The sequence below is a fragment of the Hibiscus syriacus genome, unplaced genomic scaffold, assembly GCF_006381635.1.
Source record: "Hibiscus syriacus cultivar Baekdansim isolate YM2019G1 unplaced genomic scaffold, ASM638163v2 tig00111621_pilon, whole genome shotgun sequence".
Lineage (NCBI taxonomy): Eukaryota > Viridiplantae > Streptophyta > Magnoliopsida > Malvales > Malvaceae > Hibiscus > Hibiscus syriacus.
This window is the reverse complement of record NW_024063138.1, coordinates 1,821,289-1,830,265: the sequence shown is the minus strand read 5'-3', so window position 1 is coordinate 1,830,265 and position 8,977 is coordinate 1,821,289.

The following is an 8,977-nucleotide window of genomic DNA, read 5'->3' as shown; positions in this document are numbered from 1 at the left end:
CCTTGATCGATCTTACTTGCCAAACGTTCCGGAGTTGCTTTATGCGTAGAATCTTTGCCTTGCTCTCCCACGTATGAAGAAGAAGAAAGGAGAAGAGCACTCTGGATGGTTCTCACATATCCCACGTTTATATTACCTTAAAAAAATATAAAAATCCTTATGGTCAAATGACCATAATACCCTTAATTTCCTTTAATAATTACCAAATAACCTTCAATATATATTCAAATAATCATTGAATTCCTTCATTCTTCTACTTTAGTCACCAAATTCTGAAACTTTACAATTTGGTCACTAACCCGGTATTGCGGATGTTACAAATCTCCCCTCCTTTTAAGAAAATTCGTCCTCGAATTTTCACTGCACATCTTAATAAGAACATATCTTCTAATGTTCTTATGTTGCTTCCCTGACTTATTCTTTCTTGTCATCATCAGAAACTTACTTTTCAATCCTTTAGTTTTCCGACTATCTTTTTCGTTTATACATTCATCCTCTGTTGCTTATCATATCAGCAATAACCAGTAATACCAATCCATTGTTGTCTTTTCTCTCATTCGATTATGCATCTTTCCTTTGACCTTTCTAAAATTCAATATAATGTCACTCATCATGTTGACAGTAACATCCATCTCTATATCATAAATCCATTTATTTCTTCATAACTTCCTAATTACCTTATAACCATACCAAACTTGTATTTCGTCATCATTTAACCAAAACACAACTTTAAATCTTCTACAATGTGATTAAACATATACTTTAAGGAGTCAAACAATATTTTCACATCACCTTGCACACTTGTCTTATTTCTATATCAAAATTGTCCTCTGTACTTCCATATTTATCGTATCTGATCCTTTAAATCAATACCTTTCATTTCTTTATTCCTTATTCCTTATAAATAAATCATATATTTCCTTTCATGTTCACATACTCTTGTCTTATCACTTATACTCATCTTTATGTACCAATCTTCATCGTATCCTCATTACTCTAATAACCCATTTCTTATACATAACTTCATTCTTTATCACTCTTATACTTGTATTTTTCTTCCTAAAGGTTCCATGAAAATACTTATCTCAGTTTCTACATCATAGTTATCTGCTCAGAATATACAACCATATTCAAATTCACATCATAATCAATTAACTCAACTTTATCTTTTCCTTCAATCTTATAACTCTATCACCTTTACTCTGACAGCTAGTCAATAACATATGTTTAATCTAGGGTACAAACCCTAATCAACCAAACACATACATCCTTTCAAATAGAAATTATCTCAACATTCGCTTACTCAACTTATCAATTTCACCTCTATTCTCATACATCCTGAAATTTCTTTTGCTTCAACTCAACATTCTGACTTCCTGTGTCTTATAATCTGATCATCGATATACACATTCTCAAACTCTTCTTATCAATCCTCAGCTTTACTTAAATATACAAATTCTTACTTCATTTTCCTTTACTATACCATATTATTATGATCCAAATATGCAACTGTATCCAGATCCATTGCAGATCTGGTTATCATATCCTGACAATATCTTATAATCTTATAATTCCAGTACATTTTTATCACATACTCTAGTTAGCCCATACTAACTCTTTTCATCTTAACTGCAAACCCTTATCATAAACATACTCTTGTTTATGCGCAATACTATCACTTCGTTTCAAACTCATAAGCTCTGACTTTATACATCTTATACACTTGTCACTGATGCACTTATCCTTGAGTTCTTCTATACGTACTCATCACGTCCTTAGATCTTTTTAACATTCTTATGGTGACACCGGTTCACCATATTCTATCTTATCCACATAATAACTCTATATCGCTTTTCCGATTCCAAACGATGAAAACTTTCTATCATTATTCAGATATGATTTCAGCTTTCTGAAATCAACTTTTGATCTTACTAGGCATTTCCTGAGGTGTCCGCTCTTCATCCTGCCTGGCCAGGGCAAGTGAATAGCTATCACAATCAGGAATATCACCTTTCACTTACTTCGAAATTATCACGATCGGATTTCTACTGTATTAAACTATTCTTATTCTATTAGCAAGACAACATACTCCTTACACAATCAGATCAGATTTTTTTTTTCAATCTATGTTGGCATGTACACCTTTTATGACACTTTGGACTTCGGTTTATGCCGAGAATCGGCTAAACCTTAGCTCTGATACCATTAAATGTAACACCCCCAACCTGTATCCGATCCGGATACGAGTCCGAAGTGTCACATTGACTTTTCAAACATTTATTCGTATAAAATAGTGGGTAATTTAAAAACTTTGATAACATTTAAATTATTTCAAAACGTTTACAACAGATATCAGAGCTCATACCATTTATATCTTTAGACTACATGCCAACTACACTCTGTAAATAGTACATACATTTTCTGATCTGACATTTGGTAAGGAGAACTGACATGTCTTGCTCCGCATTACTCTTTATTCTTCTCGAAACCTACGTGTGAAACAATCACACGCTAAGTCGTTGACTTAGTGAGGCAATAATTAAACATATAACAATAAATTCATGAACGTGCATTCATACCATTGAATCATGACATTTCAATATGCATGTATCTATTGCATGATAACAATATATATAATCATGTCATACACACACGCAACATATCTTCTTGTATTACTTTCACTTTTCGTTTGTCTTCCAATTGCATTGCCCATGTATATTATTATCTTTATCAACATCATTATAATTCAAGCAACACATGACATATCACCATAAGTATATACATCACATATATCTTATACATTACATTCCATGTTATCTCTTATTAGCCCATGTGCACATGTGAGAACTGTAGATATGTGAGTCTATTGAGGTTGTGCACCACTATGCTGTCACCACAGCTCATATAAATGTCCCGAATGACCTATCCAGAGGTCACACAGACCCCGGTAACTATCCAGAGGTCATAAAGATCCTCGGTAACTGTCCAGAGGTCATAAAGATCCTCGGTAAACTGTCCATATGTTCCTTAGAACATAGGTATACTGTCCATATGTCTCGAAAGACATAGGTAAAACTGTCCATATGTTCCGTAGAACATAGGTAAACCCTCGACTCTTGGCATGCCAACTATACCCCTAGCTCTCATATCACATAACATGGGCATTATCATTTATAACATTTCATATCACTTGTTCTTTCTCTTCTGTCACATACCACATGTAGGTGTAACCATATACTTCATATCATATCACATGTATCACATATTGCATATTCATGTAATCATATAGATCATGTCACATGGCTTATATCATTTCTCATATTCATATATATATAGTTCACTTTCACATATCACATTTTCCTTTTCTCCTATTTTTCATATCATGTCTCTTATAACCACATATGTCTGTCTTATCTCATATCCTATAATTCTTTAGCTTATATCTTATATCACATGTTTATATCATATAACTTATGTAATCACATATACTATTTATACTAGTTCACATAGCTTATTTCACTAACATGTATTCACATGTACATTTCACTTTTCGTATGATTTCATAATCATCTGTCACGTAGCTTATAACACTTCTCTTGTGTTCATCTGGCATGTAACTCATTGTCATCTCTTATTCTCGTATGATTCTCATACACCAAGTATATCACATAGCTTGTTACCTATATAAATATTTTCTCATAACTTATCATCACATAGTTCCCATAACATTTTCCTATAGATTCATAAATCTTTACCATATGACTCATGTATTATATGTTCATTTCCGCTCATATATCCTCTCTATATAACTTATTTACATATTCATATAATCACTTCTGTCAATGTCTCCTCATTATATATCATTCTTATATTGCCCTATAAATCAATGTTATTTAACTTATCTCACTTTTCATTTAATCTCATAAGTTGGTTATACAATTCCTATATATATATATATATATATATATATATATATCTAACTCATGTAATTTATATCCTTTCTCTTGTTATCATATAAATCATTGCCATATAACACATATCATATAAATTCATACCACCTAACATGTAATACAACTAAACATATTCATGTAATATAAACATAATCATACAATCATATATTCAACATATTGGAAACAGACTTGTCGCAAGTCAAATTTCCATACACAATACGTATATTCTAATAGTACGCACTCACCTGGCCTCACTAGTCAATATCGATCTGTTATCTTTCCTTGATCGATCTTACTTGCCAAACGTTCCGGAGTTGCTTTATGCGTAGAATCTTTGCCTTGCTCTCCCACGTATGAAGAAGAAGAAAGGAGAAGTGCACTTTGGATGGTTCTCACATATCCCACGTTTATATTACCTTAAAAAAAATATAAAAATCCTTCTGGTCAAATGACCATAATACCCTTAATTTCCTTTAATAATTACCAAATAACCTTCAATATATATTCAAATAATCATTGAATTCCTTCATTCTTCTACTTTAGTCACCAAATTCTGAAACTTTACAATTTGGTCACTAACCCGGTATTGCGGATGTTACACCCTAAGTACTCTGCTAAAATCCTACAACAAAGATGTCAGGGGTAACCCATAAAATGCTCACGGTTGTGTGCAAATCCCTTCATTCAGTAGGTTGTCTTGAGCAGTATAGACATAATGGCGAAATTGATTCTAGGTTCGGTCATCATGCATAGCAGAAGCTACCGCTCTTAGTAAATCTTTAAGTGTCAGATTTTTTGTCCTCTGCCTCGAAGATATAGGGTATTGCATGCATGATACTTATTGGTTTCGAAACATGAAACAATTCTTCAATAACTGAATACAATTATTGTATGTAATGTTCAATCATGCACTCCTTACGTGGGAGAGGTTCAGTCCCTAAACCCTCAGATGAAGCTTGTCTTACCAATTCCTAGCTTACCATTTGTATCATACAAGGGGGTTTTATTGGCTATGCAGACAACATGATTAACCTGGATAACCCCAATTACAGAACTGATTTCAACCACGACTTGCGGGAGATTCTATTCTACAGACTGTTTGGCAAGGTTCAAGTACACGATACAAGGGAACATATGGAAAGGTCCAAGTATCAATACTCCAAGTACCGGTTAAAAGTAAGCAATTAGTTCATTGATACCCCATTCGACAATTTCCTTTGCTTTACCTCTTTCAAGTGCATTGTAAATGTCTTTATGTGTAAATCCAACATTCTGATAACCCATACATAAAGAACTTTGTAGAAGTAATAGTTAAATTTACAAGGTACATGTTAACATTATATTGGTATAATGATAATAGCGTAAACTTTTATATATGCATCAATACTTTTTTTATATTGGTCTCGATACTTTAATTTCGCATAAAGGCTCAAACAATCTGCACGCAAAATGTATTGACACACATGCACACACATATATATATATATATATATTCCATACTTATAATTCTGAAACCTATTACTTTTAAGTAATAGGTTAATTGACAATGAAAATGGTTAAAGTCAATCAGTATCATGATAATATGAGTAAAAAATGTGCACGGTAATATGTTGAAAAAGCTTGATAACAAATCAAGTAATTAACTGGTTATGTTATCGTCGGTTCTAAGGCTCCATCAACTTTAACTTTAGTTAATTCCAATTAAAGTCTCAAACAATCTGGACGTAAAATGTATCGACACACACACACACACACACACACACACACACACACACACACACACATATATATATATATATATATATATATATATTCCATACTTATAATTTCGAAACCTATTACTTTAAAGTAATAGATTAATTTACAATGAAAATGGTTAAAGTCAATCGGTATCATGATAATATGTGTAAACAATGTACATGGTAATATGTTGATAAAGCTTGATAACAAATCAAGTAATTAATAGGTTATGTAATCATCGGATTCCTAAGGCTCCATCAGCTTAAACTTTGTTACCATTTTAGGTGTTACCTAATATGTTGATAATACTAATAACAAATTAAGTAATTAACTTATTTTGTTATCATCGGATTTCTAAGGCCTCATCAACATTAATAATGCGCTACCTATTACGTTACATAAGCGCTACCTAATATGTTATTATGGTTGATAATGTTTCCAGTAATTAACCAGTTATGTTATCGTTGGATTTCTAAGGCTCCATCAGCTTAAACTTTGGTAACATTTTAGGCGTTACCTAATATGTTGATAATACTAATAACAAATTAAGTAATTAACCTATTTTGTTATCGTCGGATTTCCAAAGCTCCGTCAGCTTTAAAAAGGCGCTACCTATTACGTTACATAAGCGCTACCTAATATGTTATTATGATTGATAATGTTTCCAGTAATTAACCAGTTATGTTATCGTCGGATTTCTAAGGCTCCATCAGCTTAAACTTTGTAACATTTTAGGCGTTACCTAATATGTTGATAATACTAATAACAAATTAAGTAATAATCTATTTTGTTATTGTCGGATTTCCAAAGCCCCATCAGCTTTAAAAAGGCACTACCTATTACGTTATATGAGCACTACCTAATATGTTATTATACTTGATAATGTTTCCAGTAATTAATCGGTTATGTTATCATTTAAATTTTTTTGCCGCATTTTACAAAGGACGATAACATATCCGGTTATTACCGTTTTTATTATCAACTCAAATAATATTTTCGGTTAAATCATATAACATTTTTGATATCGATCTTAACCAGTCACTTGTTTAACCAGTCACGCTGATTTTGGTAATATTTTAACCGCCTTACAGCAGAACTCCCCCTATTATTTATATTTGTGAAAATATTTTCTCTTAATTTTTTTCTTTGATAAAGAATATCATGGCTATCGATATTTTTAGATTTTCGGTGTAGATTTCTTCTATTGATCTTCTTCTTAATCTGTGGTTCTACGAGATTTTTAGGTTGCTTGCTTCTTTTTATGTATGGTTTCTTTGTTCATTTTTATTTGACATTTTGTTGATTTTCAAATATATGTGTTGAATGAGACTGCAATTGAGGGGATTCGTTTTTCATTCGTTCACTTTGAATATTTTCTAAGTTTTCCTCCTTTATATTTGATGTTCGGGGACATTGAAGTAATTCGTCTTTGTAGTTGCTTCAACAGTTTAAATTTTACTCATTAGGCCACCACTGACTGTTCATCGTTATATTTTGCTTATAATATACACAAATATATTATATAACAAGACATTGTTATTGATATTTTATTTGACTAATTAATATATCATAATCATATAAAAAAATTTTTGAATGGGTAATTTTAAGGTTCTTCTACTTTATTTAAATATAATATTTTTTTATTATAAATGAAAATTTGATAATAACCTTTATATTAATAAACTTTAAATTTTAGTAATAGAATTTAGGACCAATTTGGTATAGTTTTTTAAAAGTAACTTTTAAAAGTGTTGTACAAAAATGCAATTTAAAATTTAATTATTTAAAATTGATGTTAAAAGTGAGTTTGAAAAGTTATAAATATTATGCTGTAAATTAAAAAAATATAATTATAATAAAAATATATTTTATAATAACTCAATATTAATATTTTAATATATAAACCATAAATTTTATTTACTTTTAAGTAATTAACATAAATTATCAAGTAATAAATTATTTTTTAAGGATGTTAGTATTAAATTATTAAAATAAAATGTAAATACATAATTGAGTGAAGTCCATGCATTAATAAGGATAAAATTATAATTTGTTTTCAAACGCAAAGTTGAGAACAAAAAAGCCGTTTGATTCTAGAAAATATTTTCTATTCTTATTTTCTGTTTTTGAAAATTAAAAAACATGTTTGGTTAATATAAACAAAAACTTGAATCCAAAAATAAATAATAAAAATATATTTTATATCTAATTTTTAAAAATAATAATAATAAATAGTTATTAAAAAATTAAATTAAAATATAATTATTAAAAATTTCATTACATTAGTTTAACATGTGAATTAGGCAAATATAAAACAATAAAATTGATAAGAAAATTCATAACATAAAATTTGTTTTAGTTTATAATAAGAATATGATGTTATTGAATATTGAACATCAATTAAATTTTAAAATTACTCAAAAATATTGTTACAACCAAGTGCACACAAAAGTTCATTAAACTAAAAATATGTTTAATGGTAATTGAGGCTCTTAAACTTTTGAGGAAAAAATAATTAGTTTAGTCCTTGAATGTTTTTTGCACTAAAAACAATTAATCTAACTCTTTAAGAACGGAATCAAACGTTGACTGTCAGGACATTTATATGACAATTTATAAACTTACATGAAAATCTACAATATTGATGTGACAGTTTACGATATTGTTGTGACATTACACGATAGATGATGATGTGGTAGATAGGCTTAATTGATTTTTTTACTAAGTTTGATGGTATAATTGATTTTTTTTAGAAAGTTTGATGATTTACTTTTTAAAAAAATTAAAATATAAAATATAAAAAATTATTAAGATATTAAATACATTAAATATAACAAAATACATTAAATATAACAATACTACAAAATTAAATTATTAAAAATATAATTTAAGGAATATATAGAGTGTAAAAAAAAAGTTTAGGGACCATATTACTTTTTTTATAAAAATTTGAGAGTTTCAAATACCACTAAATCAAAATAGTATTGTTAGAATAATTTAAAACATGTAAGTTAAATTAAAAATCTAGATTTCATGTTTTCTTATTTTTTAAATTTCCAAAACGATTTTAATGAAAATACTGAAAACATATTTTTTATGTTTTCATATTTTCACTTATTTTTATTTTTATTTTTCAGAAATCATTTTTCAATTTTACAACAAACATGTTTTCTCTAATATTTTCCATTTTCTAAAAAAATGAAAATAACTTATGCTTTCTAAAACCAAACGGATTCATAACTTTTATAGTTAGTTTAAAATCACCGTTTCTATTATATTTTTTTATT